General features: G+C 40.9%; 1 pseudogene across 1 annotated transcript in view; it reads right to left on the reverse strand.

Annotated features, from left to right (window-relative positions):
- LOC147826202 (NADH dehydrogenase [ubiquinone] 1 alpha subcomplex subunit 3 pseudogene) overlaps positions 1 to 16,228 on the reverse strand; it is a 46,869-nt pseudogene extending 30,641 nt beyond the window's left edge. Inside the window, exon 1 of the transcript XR_015439322.1 lies at positions 1 to 16,228. This exon is cut by the window's left edge and continues 30,641 nt beyond it. The product of XR_015439322.1 is annotated as an NADH dehydrogenase [ubiquinone] 1 alpha subcomplex subunit 3 pseudogene (transcript).
- Positions 16,229 to 17,715: the final 1,487 nt, after the last annotated feature.

Below are 17,715 nucleotides of genomic sequence, written 5' to 3' on the forward strand. Positions count from 1 at the left end.
CAAGCCCAGCATGTAATGCCTCAAATGATGAGTAAATGAATGAATGGATACAGAAGGAAATGGTAGGTGTTGGTTCCCATGTGTTGATGGGAAGTGTCTGGATATACTCTGTCTCAAGACCCTAGTATTTATATTGTGAGACTTAGAGAGGGAAAATTATCTTCACTTCCCTTCTTCAGCCTCTTCCATCCCATTTAGCTCCTAGCTTCATTGCATTTCTACTAATGAAAGATGATTTATGGGGACATTTATGAAAGCAATGGAAGGCTTTTCCCAAGCTCAAGTATGGGAGAGTTGGGACAGAGAAGGATTAAAACTGGCCACATCCCTGTCCTATCCATGCTTAATCCATTCTTGGGTGTGGGAGGAGAAGAAATGAACTTGATCTATCAGGGTCTGGACTTTTCAAAGCCTTTTCAAAAAGCCTTTTCAGAAAATTTCCCAAAAATCTGAATATTGCACATAGATAGGCCCAGCAACAGCTACCATCAAGAACAAGGCACATCCCATCTCGGTCTTTCTCATTCCCCCAGGACGTGGACCTGATGTTCCAGCTCTAACCAGTCCCAGCTTGTCAAGCCTCTACCTACCCCCAAGCTCAGAGAGGCATTCAGTCAGATTCTCAGGACACTTTCATGATCAGAGGGCTTTGCCAACTACTACCCCCGATTCTCATTAGCCTTAAGCTTCCCAAAGCAAGTGCAGCCCAGTGTACCATCTGGCTACACTAGACTATCTAGAATAGCCTATTTAGTCATAAATGCTTTATGGAAGTATTTTAAGGGCATAAGAATGAAAAAGTTGCCCCAATAAATGATTCATCAGTGTTATAAAAGTAAAAAGGAATTGCTTGTATCTCCTAGTTTATGTTTATGGAGAACAAAGACCACTCCCAGCATCCCTCCTCTCACACCCTAACATATCTATAGGATCAGAATCCCACCACATTCCTGAGTCTGAGAACAGTGAAGCCCCCTTCCCAGTGGCCCACATTACACAGGGACACCATGCCAACTTCCATTTCAGGTCCACCTTTTTGCACAGGAGTCTTCTGTCTGCTCTTATTGTCCTGCACCACCATTAATATGTTATAGGAGCTGAGGACACAGAGGCACAACAGCAGGGCCTGGTCACAATCCTGGGGTCAGAGACCCAATTCCAAATGGATATGAGACAGTGGAGAGGTCAGAGATGGCTGCTGGAGAAGATGTCACTGTTGTGGTTGTTGGTTACTGGGTTGAGATCGAGCTGCAAAATACAAGTTGTGCTCCATCTCATCTCAGAGTTCCTTCCACATCAGTCACAAGAGCCAAGGTTGAATGTAAGCTGTGGTTATGTGCATGCTGATGAGCATAACTCGGCATTCCTCCTAACATCGTTTTTATTGTATCATACAGATATTAAAATAGTATTTATCATAACACAAAAATTTTGTAAGCATCTTATCATCTCCTCTCTGGACCACAATTTTCCCATCTGTTAAATAAGAAAGTTGGGTTGGATAAATTCTAGCATCTTCTGAAGGCATGAATAAGGTTTTCTTCTTGTTTTTACTAATAAAAATAAAGTAGGTTCTCATTGTAAAATAATCAAAAGACGGAAAAAATTAAAGAAAAGTATACCAAAATTCTTCTATATTCCCACTATCTGGGAATAATCATGATTAGCCATTAAGTTTATATCTTTAAAAATTTTCAATATCAAACATTTATTGGTACATTTTAGGCATACATAATGATAACATTCATCATAGGGAATTTGCACCTGTGGTATTTCTTGTTTTTATAAAATGCATAAGTGTACTATCTATTAAGCTTTTTAAAATTATATACATCATACATGTTTGTTCAGGTCGGTGCAGTTGTAGCTATATTTCATTTTTGGTGATTGTGTATCTTTCTATGCAGCATACCTCCAGTTGATCAGACATCTACATTTTCACTATTAAAAACAAAACATCAGTGAATGTTATTTAACACACACTTCAGTACCCTCAACCACTTACTTCTTTGGGATCCATTTTCAGAAATAAAATTGTGAGGCCGAAGTGTGTGCAAGTCTGCAGCCCTTTTCAGTCTCACCAGATGATTCCTAGGTTGCCCACCTCCCCACCCCTCACTCCATCTGCTGTGCTGTGAATGTGTCCCCTGAAAATCCATTTGGTGAAAACTTAATTCCCATGCAAAAGTGTTGGGAGGTGGGGCCTAATGAGAGGTGTTTGGGTCATGGGGAAACCACTCTTCGGAGTGGATAGTGCCTCTATAAAGGGCCTTGAGTCTGCTCAAGTTTGATCTCTTGGTCACTCTCTCCTCCTCTGGCCCTCCACTTTCTGCCATGGGATGATGCAGCTCAGAGACCTTGTCACATGCTAGTATCATGCTCTTGGGTTCCCCATCATCTAGAAGCATGAGCTGAATAAATTTCTGTTCATTATAAATTACCCAGGCAGTAGTATTCTGTGACAGCAGCATAAAATGGATCAAGACATTGTTCTTTTTTATTTTTGCCAAACAGTTGAAAAATAGAAACTTGTTTCTGTAACTGAATTTTTTTAAATTGTATTTTTATAATTATTTTATAATTGAATCTTATCATTCAAATGTTACTTATTATCCAACATGATGCCTAGCAAATACCTGAAGTGTCCCAGATGGATATGAAATTATCCTTCCCGAGTTCTGGAACACTAATTTGATGGCACACTTCGTTGGTGAAACTAAGGTATGTATCCATTAAATGTTTCCATGTCCAACTCCAGGGTAATGTGACCCAGATTAATTATTAATAAATGGGCTCAGCAGATTGCTGAGTGAAGTAGAGGTCTTCCCTCCACCGGAAGTGTTCACATACCCTGGCTCAGCAGGACAACAAAGAATCTGTCAGGATTCTTGCAGAAGAGCTGCCTGCATTCTGTGACTAGGTACCCGCATTATTTTTCATTACTTCACAATCTGTTACTATTTGATCAGTCAATCCAGTTCAACAATTAGGTGGGAAGAAAAAGAATCAGACTGATTGTTTTACTTTTCTGTAAGAATTGATTGTTCAACTCGGACAAAAATGTTGATCCCATTTTGCATGTGGAGATAGTCAATTTAGAAGAATTGTTCTTGTTGGCCTGAACCCAGGGAGACAGAAATTAAATCTGACACTGCAGCAGAGGCTGGCATGTGGGAGAAGGTGAATGAATCACTCAAATCCTTAGAGTTTTTCCCTCTGGTTCCTCAGCATCTTGCAATCTGGTTGCTACAGCAGAGTGATATTAATTATTGACAATTTAATAAACATTAAGCAAACATTTATAATTGGTGGTAATTCGATGGTGCAGAATCATTGACTCTGTCCAAGGGAATCATGAAAGTTATTGAATAATAGGTGTAGCTATAAAAACAACAACAACAACAACAACAAAGGCCCTGAGAACAAGGTCTATCCAAGTTGGGCCTCATTATCTGGGCAAGGAAGTTAAAAAGAGGAATCCTAGGGACCAACTTTCTTCCCTTGAGACTCTCAGCTCTAGCCAGCAGGGACAGAAGCCAGCTGGAGCTGCCCTTTGGCCTACATTGGGTGGGGAATGTTTCCAATGAAAGCATTCACTGTACTTGCAAACCGCTGTTTAAAACTGAGAGCCAGGTGAAAGACACAAGCACTGTCTCTTTGCGTGCCTTACATTGGAAGTAATCTTGGGAAAATGCAAAGGATAACACAAAAAGAAAACAAGGAAGTTCATATTGCAGGAATTAAAACTTGAGTCAACAGAAAGAGACCAGAGAAATGGAGAAATTCTTCATCCTTAGAGCTTTGTAAGTAGTATGAGACTCATTCAGTGAATCTGAAACTCACACTTCCAGAGAAAAGGTAGGATGATGAGGGTTCCGGCCGGTCCTTGGTGAATGCAAAGGAATCCTCTATGCACTTCAGTAGAAAGGTGTGAGCTTTATGGCTGAGAGGTGGAGGGGAGTCCTTGTCAAGCAGACATGATAGAAATCCTTGGATTAAGCACATGGGAAGTGACAGAAAGCGACCCCCCCCAGTTTATTAAACTCACCAACCACATGTATCTCTACTGTTCTTAGTGGTACAAATAAAAGCATCAGAAATGACCAGGAATATATATTTTATGAGTTAGGAAATCTGAAGCAAGAAACCAAAGGATTTGGAAGCACAGTTGGTATTTTCATTGCTTCTTCATATCAATAGATAGGATTTAGGAGGGGGTGCGAAAGCCAAAGAGATGAAGAGGGGGCTCTGCAGATGGCATTGTGGGCAGGAGCTGAGTTGTTAGATCATGACTTAAGATCCCAAAATCGTGGAATAGTGGCCAAGGATAGAGTGCATTTCATAAGGACAGGAAACAACTCACCCAGCAGCTCACTGATGACATCAAGAATGCTTTAATAACTCAAGTCTGGTGAAATGTTGATAACCTTCTTAGGACAGATACAGAGATAGGCTGATCTGCCCTAGCTGCTACCCCCCAGATATTAACTCTTTCACACCCATCTCATTTTAAACCAAGGCCATGCTCCTCTCACCATGCCCCAGCCAGTGGACTCCTGTAACGAGCACTCTTTGCTCCAGACCTCTCTTTTAGCTGCCAGACACCCAAAGAAGTGCAGTTACTCTGCCCAATCCTGCTCCTTTTTTTCTTTTCTCAGGGGTTTTGCTTCTCTATCTCCACCTGAGCATCTGGCTGCCAGGTCAGTAACTGGGGTTCAGTCTGAGCATAATGTAGCTGAGGTCATATTAAATTTGATAAAGTAAAGAGACTATACCCCCAAAGAATCTGCCAGAATTGGTTAACATGTACCAAGAAGAGTTAGAGATTACCTGTGGGACTGATTCCTTGGGTTTTCCATCATGGGAGCACGCCGACTTGGGGCATTCTCTAGCACACTGGATTTAATACCCAGCAAGGGCCCCAGGTAGTGGTACAAATCGGCTGGCAGGATAGCTTCTAGGGGGCTAGAGAGAGCTAGGGCCCATGCTGAGCAAGGTTGACATGCCTAAATTGTCATGGCAAATGGCAGAGGAAAGGATCAACGGGGTTAGAGAAATGGGATGCTGGAATGGATATATCATATGCAATCAGAAGGCCCACTAAACTCTATGGTCACCAAGAAGGACCAAAGGACACACAATTCAGGAAGGCTGTCAGGAATGTGGTGGTGAGAGGCATCAGCAACACTAAGAATCTCAGCAGTGGCCACTCTTTGCAGGCCAGGGCTGATGGTAAGGAGAAACTGTTACAGAGCTGGGCTCACAGACAGTAACTGGGATGACAGAACTTTGAAAAAGTAGAAGCAGTCTTTAATGACTAAAGCCAGTGGGTGTAATTATTGAAATAAATAGCAATACAGGAGAAGCAGCTAGGGACTCAGATTGCTGTGATGATGGTTAATAGGATATGGCATTTGTAGAGGCCAAGTAGATAGACAGCCAATAAAGACACTGGTTAATATATATAATCAAATAAAGGAGAAATGATGAAAATGAGGCTGGGGGAGGTCACTCCAATTAAAAAGTCACAATACATTGTCCAGACCAAGAATTTGTTGATTACAGAGGCAGCCAGTCCCCAGGAGGAGGGACTCTGCAACACCATGCAAATATGTACTGCAATGGATCCCCTGGTCCTTCCCCTCGGGGATGTGTGATTTTACTTGGGTGACTGTACATTAGGGAAAGAATAATACCTAAACTTGTTTTAAATTGACAGAGAATAATTGTATATGTTTATGGAGTATAGGATATCTGCACTTTTGGAGGATAATTGGGCACAGGACCTGAGTTGACATTTCTATCCAGGGACCTGAGCCCTCATTAGAGCAAAGGCAAGTAGAGTCAGGTAAGAAACAGAGTCCTGGCCAAAATCCAACTTAAAATGAGTCCTCAGGGTCCAAGGACAAACCCAGTAGCTATTTCCCCAGTTCCCAAATGTATATTGGGATTGGAATGTTCTCCAATTGGGATAATCCTCACTTTAGATCTGTTGTCAAGGCTAAGATCTAGCATACTGAAGAAAATGTGGAAGCCTCTGTAATTGCCCTCCCTATACACTCAATCAAGACAATGAAACCAAAAATAATGACCACCATCACATTTGGGGAGCAAGGGTGACAGATTAGTGCCCCTGTTAAAGATCTAAACACGCAGGGATGGTGACCCTTAATATAGCTATTTAATTCATCCATCTGACTCTGGAAGAACTATTTGGAATGGCCAGCTGAAGCACCATTTTCAAAGACAGAACAGTGTCCTCCAGGATGCAACATATGTCGTGAATCAGATAACTCCATGCGATGCTAAATGAAACTGTGTACCCAACAGCATAAACACATAGATCTGCGAACTGAGGGATGTAACCAGGAGTGGGTAATTTACCATCATTCCCAATGACCCACTGGGAATATTTCTTCTTCCCATCCATGGAATTCTGGGCTTTGCAGGATTAATAGGCCTTATCCTTAAAGGATTTCTTAGACCACAGTTAGGGCTGCTGCCTAGGTATTTTGAACTCCTGTGTCCAGTGACCAGCAGGCAAGGAAAGGAGTCACCATGTTGGCACTGGTGACTGAACCTGTTCAGCAGGAGGACATGGAGCAGCCATTACATAACGGTGGCAGGGAGGAACCAGTCTTAGTGTAGATCTAGGCAGTCACTTGGATGCATCTGTCCTTCTTTGCTGTACTGCTTAATAACAATCTTGAATGGAACAGTGCGGCAGCTCTGGCTTGAGATGGTTGTGTTTACCAGGGGACACTTGGCCTAACCTTGAGAAGTATGGTTAACTGACATCCTCTAGCTTTTCAACTCCATCAGTTATGTCAGCTTTGAGCTGAGGTCAGTCTTCTCTAGGTAGCATCAGCCAATGATTAAGTAAAACTACCCAGCCACCTCTGACAACACAGGACTATTCTAAAGACTAGCTTGATCCTGGACCTCCTTGAGCTAGCAGAAACTTTGTCAGCTCTGTTTCACATCCCCTTCCCCTGCCCAATCCTGCTCTCATCCATGGGTATCATTTCCTACCAAGTCTTTTGTCCTCCTAACTCCACCTCCACATCTGCTTCCCAAAAGGAACCAGTCAACTCACAGTTGAAACCAGGTGATTTACATGAAGGTTAATTGTACCAGTCTTACCAGTCAGGGGTATTTTTGAGCATTTTCATGTTTAAAATTTTTAAAGAAAAACAACTGAGAAGGGGAAAAAGAATATCTTAAACATTAGGCATTAAATGAAAAGAAATAAAAATGTTCAGATAAATCATGCTATAATTTATCACTTCTAATGCTGTAAAAATCAGATAATACAACATCAAAAAATAAATAAGAATGAGTGAGCAGTTACTTTTTTTTTACTAGAAAGCAATAGAGCAAAAAAAATGTTATAATCTTAGATATCTTATTTTTTGCCAGTCCGCAGAGCATGAGTAACAAAATGAATTGAAGATAATTTGAAAGAAATTCTTACAAGATAGGGCAATAAATATGACCTTCTCTCACCAAGCTTGAGAAAGAAGAGATACAAAATTGAAATATGTTGATGGAAGCATATGCCTTATTCAAGACAAATAGCCCTGTTAGGGGAAGCGATTGAGTAGAATGTTATGTCAGGAAGATGGACATCTCTGTAAAAACCAGGGACCTGCAGATGGATGTAGATTGAAGAGCGATTAGATAGGGAGACAGGAATAGAAGGAATATTGTTGTAGGGTAGGCCAGTATTTCTCACATATAGCTCATGATCAGAATTGCTTATGAAACCTATCAAATGCAATTTCTTGAGCCCCTACTATATTATAAATTCTGAACATTGGACCCTGAAATGCATATGTTTATAATTCCCCAGTTGAATCTCTAATACACAGGACAGGACAGGGGGGCAGATGAATAAAAAGGGTGGCAGATTCCTAACAAACACATTTTTTTCTTAAATCCATATGGGCACAATTTTATAATACTGGCAATTCCAACACTCCATACATTGACTAGAAGCCATACTCAGCCAAAAGCAGAGGAGCAGAAAACTTTCCTTATTAAGTTTCTAGTAAAAAGGAGCATTTGAAGGGAAAAACCACTGTCCTCAATGTAATTGTGACCGACTAGATTAAAGTAATGTTTAACAAAGAGAATAAGAGAGGAGCCTCAGGGAAAAGGTCACTGGGTTCACATAGTTTGAACCAGCAGATGCAAAGACAGCATAATTCAGAGATAAAATCTGAAAGTAAAGAAAAACATAATTTCAAGGGATGAGGAAGAAAGGGTCATTGTGTTCTTCATGTTTCAAAAGTTTCTCAGACATTCAAATCTCACCAAGCAGTTACAGGTGGGGCCAGTGATAAAGGGAAAGAAAATCTAAAACAAATACCAAAATCCAGCAAATAAATACAGAAACAAATAAAACTAATGTATCCCTCTATTACAGTTTCAGCTTTGATTGTCCACCAAGGGACTTTCTAAAAAAACATACAAGGCCTTTCCTCACTCCTTGAAGTTTGTATTCAATTTGTCCAGCATAGAAAATCAACATAAGCAAATTTTAAAATCTCCCCAAAAGGGGAGATTTGACTGCGATATTTGACTGCAAACTACTGCTCTGAAAATTTAAATTTTAAAGGACAGAATGAGGACTCAAACAACAACAAAAACAACATATAAATAACACAGAGTTTTATCAAAATGACCTAAAGTAAGCAAACAAACAAAAAATGCAAAAACAAAATCAAAATACTCTCCCACTATGTTTGGGACAAATTAGAGACCAGACAAGATAGGCCCGCTGTCTGGGAGGAAGACATGAAAACTCAGAAAGCCTGAAATGAATCACTATCTTTCCTATTTTCTAAAATGGACAGGAAATGGATTCTGCAAACTATGGATGATTGAGTTTGATATGGAGCTCAGACAAGATTCCAAAAGGTATTACCAAAGCAATGTTATAATAGGCACCCAAATGACAAAGAGGTGATTATAGGACCCAGCATGGGTTCGTGAGAACAAGTCCTGTTAGTCCAGCCCATTTCCAATCCTCAGTAGGGGTCTGGCAGATAAAGACAATGTGCTCACATTTCCATTCAGGACTCTGGACTTCAGCAACATGATTGGCAATGTATTTAATGGTACACTTGCGGTGAAGATGGAGAACCTCTGAACATTTTAGTGGGTTTCTGGGCAGACATCATACCCAAAGAATACCCATTAAGAGACTGATGTCAAATCTAGGGAGGGGTTCCCAGGTCCTAGTGATCTGCCAGGGATATAGTTCATAGCCCTGTATGTGCCCCAGTATTTTTATCAGAGACTTAGGTGGATGCAAAAAGGGCTACTCCTCATTTCTACAGCAGACATAGGTGGGAAGATAGTTGATATTATATGGAAAAATCAGAGCCTAAAAAGATTTTTCATGGGCTGGCATGATGCATTCATTTCTGGGCCCACTATTAAAAGTGTGATATCCAACCTGGAATACATCTTCAGGGAGAAACACCAGCAAGCCATATGAAAAGCAAATTTTTTTTAATTGGCTTGTTCATTAAGAGAAGACAAAGAGAGAAAAGATGTCTGTCTTCCATAACTGGAAGTCTGGTCATGCAAAAGGAATTAAACTTATCTTATGTGTCCTAAACCGATTCAACAAAGACCTGCAAGCTCTGGGGAGATGAAAGCCTACCTATGTGAAACCAAATATTAGCAATGTGTTCTTGAAAAATACAACCTCTTGTTCTTCATCACTGAACTCCCCCCAGCTGTATACACTGTGGCAGAGGCTGGCTGCTCACTACAAGGATGGTGTGCTGGGAAATCAGGCTCCAAATAAAACTGGATGACCTTGAGGGACATTTAGATCCTGGTATGTTATGACTCTAAGAATGTGGAGTAGACTTGCATCACACATTAGCCACATTTCTGCCCATGGGGAGGGCAGGAGATGGACCTATAAATAGGCAGAAAGGCAGCAGGAGCTTTAATACCATCTTGGATGGGAGATCAATTATCCATTGTTGAGTACTCTTCTCCATTCAAGAATCCAAAATGGGACAATCCATTGCCCACCAGGTGACTTTGGAGTGGAAACTCCCTCTTTCCCAAACTAAACACATCCTGAACTCCAATAGGCATCTGAGTGGGCCTTTTACTAAAGGTTTTGAGTTATTCCCTGAGAGCTGGGCCTGAGCGGCGATAAGGAATGGTGACTTGCTTTAGCTGCTCGCTCCCTTACACCATACAATAGGACTCCCACTAAGCTTCTGAGGGAGGCCATGTGGAAACTTCCTCTTTTGCAGCACTGGATGCTCCCCAGTGCCTTTGAACCCTTTCTCCCCAGAGCCCCTGCACCTTTAGATTAATGGACGCCAGGCTCTTCTGAAGATTCTGCTGCCTTGATCTTCAGCTGGTAGGAGTAGAATCTTTCATTGAGATTGCAGGTATCTGTTGGCTCCATGGTGGGAAAAAGCATGGAAAGAAGTAAAAGTGGATGCTCTTTAGGGGGCACATGGCAAGGGACAGACAGCTGGGTTTATCTATAGTTTTACTTCTCTCCACTGACTAGGATCTGGCTATTTCTGGAAAGTCTCTGAAGAAAACATACTTTGCCCTGCAAAATTAAAATTCTTCCCTGAAGACCACAAGTTTGAATCTAGGAGTGCATACTTCTCTTACTGACATACCTCAGACCTACTGCAGGTCTTATGAGCCAGAGCATGGAGACAGCTCTACCCTACACACTCCACCCTACCCCACTCCATACCTATCAGCTTGTGGAAATGTAATAAACTTACTAGCTGTGTTTGGCTGCATCTAAGCCAGGAAAATGGCCCTTGCTGCCTCTGATATCCCTGGTGCATCTTGGGATCCTGGACGGAGTACCTTCCTAGTTTCACTAGGATCCAGCTACATCTTTTCCTTAAATGAGAGTATTCTCCAGGTATCTTGGTAATGAAACAGGGTTTGGTTCTTCTTAAATCTCAATTGTCCACAGGCTCTTCTTCCCAGATGAGGAATTCTCCAGGCTTCTTGTTAGACTAACCCCAGAACACATTACAGCAGAGTGAGGACAGAACTTTATGAAACTGGCCATTAATTCATATGACAATATCTGTCTATTAGAAAACATTGTAAAACTTAGAAAGGGAATGGTATTGAAGCCACTGGCCAAAGAAGGCCTGGGAATTACTAGCAGATTTAATTTATCCAGATTATCCCCTGGACCCCCACTATCACAGGAAATGGATCTTGCTGCACACTTATTAATATTGAACTTAATGCTCCTTTGCAAAAATGTTAATCACACAATCACCTGCTCAAAAGCTTGTATCAAATGGTGAGGCCACTTGAGCTCCATTGGTTGATTCTGAGCCTCAAGAAGGGAGAAGTTATATTTAGGGAATCTTCAAATGGAGATGTTATTTTAAGCCAGGGTAATTATGGCTGGGGATTTAGCTCAGCGGTTCCAACTCCTGCCTCGCAAGAGCAAGGTCCCAAGTTCGATCCCCGGTACCAAAAAAGAATATATTTAAACCAGGGTAATTTTTAAGGCAAGAAAATAAGTTGTAACTTGTGCATGCTAATTGTAGCTTCCATTTACATGGAAAAGAAAAAAGAGTAATAATTACAGACGATGATCATGATGGTGGTAACAAACACTCATTTGACACTTCCTGTGTGCCTGGCACTGTTCTAAGCACTACACACACATATAATAATTTAACCCTCACAACAACCTTGTGAAGTAGGTACTTTATTCCTATTTTATAGACTAGGACATTGAGGCAAAGTGGATAAATAGCTTGTCTGAGTTTACACAGCTGACAAGTAGCAGACGTGGAACTGAAGCCTGGGTGCCCTCCCTGCAGGACTATTCTCTTGACCCCTGCAGGGAACATTCTGAGTTTCCTGGAAGTCCATCCCCAGCCTCTGGAAGGAAAGATGCAGGCTGCACATTAAGGGAGGAATTGACTCTAAGGCAGCTTCCCTTGTTCGTGCCTTCATTCATTCAACTCATTTCTTGGTTGGACATCTCTGCAGGCACTAGAAGATGGGGTCTGCAGAGGTCCAAAGGGGAAAGATTTCTTAGACTATTGCTCTTTTTTTTGGTACCAGGGATCAAACTCAGGACCTTGTGCTTGCAAGGCAGGCATGACGCCACTGAGCTAAATCCTCAGCCATATTGCTCTTTTTATTTTTTTACACTCTCACATCATTTCTTCTTTCAAAGCCCTAGCAAATCTTTCCACCAAAGAACAGAGGACCATCTCATCAGGAAATCAGGCCACAGATGAGGAATGAGGAACATTGGCTGTGTCACCTTCTTAGCATCTGCCCCAGGTCTGAAGTTCATTTCTAGGCCACATCTCTGGGAGTGTGCTGAGACCTGTCTGCAGGGGCTCTCTGGCTGATGGTGCATGTCCCTTCCCAAGTCCAGTTCTGGGAATGGCCATGGGAGGACTGTTGACACCACGAAGTCAGCAAATGCTACTTAAGATGTGCATGTGTGCATGTGATCTTTCAAGTGCCAGCTTACCAGCCTGTCACTGCGCCCACCATGGGCTGCCTCCCTGAGAGATGAAGTGACAAACCTCGTGCCATTCTGCTTTCTCCAGTAACTGCATTTAGGATAATGCAGAGTACACACTTGTCTTCCCTCATGATTCCCTCCAGAGCCATTATCATCTGTCAAGCAGAACTTTCATTATGAACATTTTCCCTCCAAAGAGGCACTAAACCACTGAAGTCAACTGACTCACGACTTCCCTTGTCACAGGCACAAACCCAGCATCTCTTCACATCTGCTGACTCCCTCCCCAAAATTCCCAGCTTGCATTTTCGCTTCTTTCTCCCTCTCAGCTCTGTTGAATCCTTTACTCCTGGCATCAATTAGAGTTACAGTTAGATTTGCCTTTGAATCCTAGTTTTATCACTGTGGAATTCCCTTAAAGCCTCAGTTTTATCATCTGTAAAATGGAGAGTATGGTAGAATCCAATCTCATGGAGTCAATGAGGATTAAACTTTGAAGAGTATATAAAGCATAGAGCAGACATCTGGCCAAAAGAAGAGGTTGCTTTGATTCGCACCTATAAGCAAATGGCTCTCTCATGACACTTTGACACTTGCCTGAATCCTGCTCCCAGGCAGAGACAGCATAACTACACATAGGTACTATCTACTCCTGTCTCCTTGGTGTTGTTCATATAGGTCCCTTATTCTGAAAAGCCTTTCTCTACTTATTGAAGTCCTACAGGTCCTTGAAAATCCTACTCAATTACCACCTTCTATGTAAAATGTTTGCTAAACCTGGGTTCCTTAAGTGGTGGCTCCACTTTTTCCTTCCCATTATTGTCACTTTGTCTGAAAGGTTCGGAGAACTCCACTTCCTCGGGCTGCGAAATAGAAAAGTGTTGTTACAAAGGTAAATGCAACCTGAGAATGTTATGCATTTTTCTACATCGATGCATTTGCAAGTGTCCCTTAGCACCAATTAATTCTGCAGCATCGTAGGATCACAGTGCTGGAAGGTTCTACAGGTCTCAGACTGATGCGCATACTTCCTGATGAAGGTATGAAAACCCAGAGAGTGATATCACAGAGCTGGATGAAGAATCAGGATGCTTTGACTATCTGGCTGATATTCTGTGCATCATGTCAGACTCCTGGAGGAACAGGGCAAAGACTAGCAGAGGTAGGCCGATGCCTTCAAAGGTATTAGAGAACCTTCCACAGAAGGATTGGTGGTGGTGGTGGTGGGTAACCAAGAGGTCAAGTCAGCCAGGGACAGCATAAGGACTTGGGTCTGAGCACAGGCAGAGAATCAGAATCAGGCAAAGCGCTCCAAAAGTGTTTCTGGAAGCAAAGTCCTACAGAGAAACTATCTACTTGCTCCATCCTTTTGTCCAGATTGGCAAAGTCCCAGTCTCTAGCCTTTGCCAAGCCACAAACAGCCACGTGCAGGAAGGTATTGGCTGAGAGCCCATTCTTGCTCTACAATTCAGGATGTGAGCTTTGTACACTTCCTAATGGTCACCCGGCTTCCTGCCCTGGGAAGATGTCCTGAAGTCTAAAATAACCAACACCAACTCTTCACTTCTCGTCACCCTCGATTCCTTTATTCTGCTGTACTTTCTTCAGCTCCAATGTGCTTCTCACTACTTGAAATTATTACTCACTCATTCATTTTCTTATTTATTACACATTCCCACATGAGAGCAGAAGGTTGAGAGCTAGGGTCTTTGTCTTCTTATAGAATGTGCTGGTTGTCCAGTAAGCATTGATTGAGTGAATGAGTAAAAGATATAACAATAATGTTTTGCTATTTTCCATATTTTAATAGATATCTCCTTTTTGCTCCCTACTTTTTGTGGGCATTCATTCTGCTTTTCTTTTTCTTAAGTTTGATGCTAGTACACTAATTGTGATCTTTGCTGCTTTTCTACTGTACGCATAAACTTTCTAAGTATAGGTTTAACTGCATTCCCATGTTTTGATTTATAGTATGTTAAACACCATTCAGTTCCAAGTGTTTTAAGTTTTTCATTTAGATGGGGGTTTTGGTTTTTGACCCATAGTTTATTTGGAAGCAATGTACATATGTAATGTATGTTTGTCTAACCATGACATGAATGGGGGTTTTCCTATATTCTATTTAATATACTATTTCTAATTTTACTTGTGAACTCAGACCACAGTAAGGGTAAGTCTAATCTTTTGAACTCCAGCATTTATGGTTTAGCTTTTGGGTAATCTTCTAGAGCAGAGTGCCATGTTCTATATAGGTCCAGCTGACTGACCTTGCTAATTGTGCTGCTCAAATTTTCTGTTTCCCTTTTTCTGGATGGTTATTTTTTTCTTTTTCTATTGTATTTTTAGCCTCCAGTTGTTTGCAAATTAAGTCCTTTGGTCTACCCTTTAGTGATTACCCTTTCTTTTAAAAATACAGGGGCTGTATCTATATCTCTAATTAATACAGCCTCTCCTATCTTAAATGCTATTGTTTTACAATATTTTCATTTCTTCTGCCTATTTTCCTTCATAAACTAGAGATTGTTTTTATTACTTTAAGCACTTTTTATTTAGACTTATCTTGTTTACCATTCCTCTCTTATCTCAGACCTTTCATTTGGAATAATTTTCCTTCTGCCTAAAGGAATCTTCCAGTAGTTTCTTTGGTAACAGTCTTTCTGTGGTAAACTTTCTGAGCTGTGGTTTGTCTTTAGTGTCTATTTTTTCCTCATTCTTAAAAGGTAGTTCTGCAGGATAAAGAATTATAAAGTAACAAATTCTTTCTGGGCATGTCAAAGCCTTTGTTCCTCTGTCCAGTGATTCTACATCTGTCGATAAAAAGCACACATCACTCAAATCCTTGTTCCTTGATAGGCAATCTGTCCTCACTGCTTACTTTGTACAAATCTTTTTTTCTTGGTACTCTGCAGTTCGCCTATAATAGGTCAAGATGTACTTTTTTTTTCTTTGTCTTACTTAGGGTTGAGGGGCTGCTATAGTTTGGATGTAGTCTGAATGTGTCCCCCAAGGGTTCATGAGTTAGAGGCTTGCTCCCCAGGGTAGTGGTATTGAGAGGTGGTGGAATTTTTAAAGGTAGGGCCTAGTGAGAAGTCCCTAGGTCACTGTAAGAGCATAGCCATGGACGGGACCATGGGACTCTAGTCTCCCTCTAGCTAGCTGTTTCAAGGTGTGGTCTCTTCTTCAACATGCACTCTTGTGTACACCATCTGCCATTAGGTCCTCACCAGAGCCAAGGTGATGCTGATGCTATGCTCTTGAACCTCCAGGACTAGGAGCTAAATAAACCCCTTATTTTGTGGTAGCCTGCCTCAGGTAGTCTGTTATAATAATCAAAAACTGCACAAATATGTGGGCTTTCTAGAATAAATATTAGTTTTGTTACATAATCTTGGAAGAATTTCAGCCATTATTTCTTTGGATATCCCCATTCCAGTTATCTCCTTCTGGAACACAAATTAAACAGCAGTGATAACCAATATAGGAGCCACCAGCCACATGTGGCTATTTAGAACATTTCCAACATTGGAGAAAAGTCCATTGGGAAGGACTGGCAGAACCTCATTCTCTTTGTATTTCCTCTTATATTTTTCCAACTCTCACAGAACACAGACTGAATAATTTGTTTAGATCAAACTTCTGGCGCACCATTTCTTAAGTCTGTGTAACACTGATTTTTTTAAATTGCCAATCTATATATACATATACATCTCAAAATATAATGACTGAAACATATATGTATGTTTCAGTCATTATATTTTGAGATATGTGCATATATACATATCAAATATACCTGGCAGTGATATTAATCCAGGATTTCTTTAAATTACTGTGTGCATGTGTGTGTGCATGTGTATGTGTCTGAGAAAATTCACGAGGACTGGCTTATGTCTCCAAGTTCTCATGGGAAAGTCTCCTTTTTCTCTGTCTAGCCCCTAGGGCTGTGCTGGATATGTTCTCTAGCTGTCAGCTTCTCTGTATGGTAGAATTTATTTCTCTTTCATCTAAGAGGGACTGTAGTTCCCTGGGGTCCCAGCTTAATGTATGAGCAGAGGGATGGGTGAGAGATGATGTTTTTTCCATGGTGTTAGGTTCATCAGCTTGGGAGAGCACTAGGTGGAGTATCCTGTTCCACATCCCTGCAAAGCCATCAAAACTAGGGCTCAACAACTCATGCCTTCAAGTCCTGGGGAAACACCCAACTTTGGTATACCCAATGTCTCCATTTTTGTTTTGTTTAAAAATTCTGTAATTTCTAGGAAAACATCAGACAAACAGGACATTCTACAAAGTACCTGACCAATATTCTTCAAAATTGTAGAGGTCAAAAAAGAAAAGGAAAACTGAAGAACTGTCACAGAGGGGACTAACGTGTTACGACAACTCAGTGCACCATGGAACCCTGCCTAGATTCTGGAAAAGGACATTAGTGGAGAAATTAGGGAACTCTACATAAAGTCCAAGTTTAGCTAATAGTGATATACCAATGTTACTATGGCAGTTAGATATCTTATTGTAAGAGGCCATCTTAATGTAAGATGAAAACTGTGGGAAACTGAAACTGGAATTCTGTCCTGCCTCTGCAACTTTTCTGGAAATCTAAATATATTCCAAAATAAAAATTTTATTGAAAAATAAAACTGATGACTTCTTATTTTTGTTACAGTTCAATAGTGCATTAAAAATGACCTTCTTTCCTTCCTTTGTTTTATAAATCAATATTTTCATTGTTATTGCATCCAGCATACCTACCATATAACCAGAAATAAAGCCCCTTATTCAGGAGAGAATAAGTAGGAATCATAACCAAACAAAGCTGTTTTAATAAATGAAATGTTGTGGAATCAGAGTAAGATATGCCTGAGAAAACAGGACCAAAGTGGAAAAAATGTTTGAAAAACACAAAAGACAGCAGTTATACAAGAGTAGCATCAGTTTACATCCATCCCTCATCAAGGTAACAACAGCAACGAAACCTTCTATGTGAACATAAAAATAGTACAAGGCAAAACAATATCAATACTTTCTTTGCTTAGAGTGTCCCTCCACCCAAATTGTTATGTTGAAGTACTAAGTCCCAGTACCTCAGAATGTGGCCTTATTTGAAGATAGGTTTCTTACAGAAGTAATCAACTGAAAATGAAGTCCAGGGTGAATTCTAATCCAGGATGACTGGTTTCCTTAGAAGAAGGAAAAGTTTG

This window comes from Heterocephalus glaber, unplaced genomic scaffold (genome assembly GCF_053883595.1).
Source record: "Heterocephalus glaber isolate CG9 unplaced genomic scaffold, H.glaber_assembly_v1.0 deba00001472, whole genome shotgun sequence".
Taxonomy (NCBI): domain Eukaryota; kingdom Metazoa; phylum Chordata; class Mammalia; order Rodentia; family Bathyergidae; genus Heterocephalus; species Heterocephalus glaber.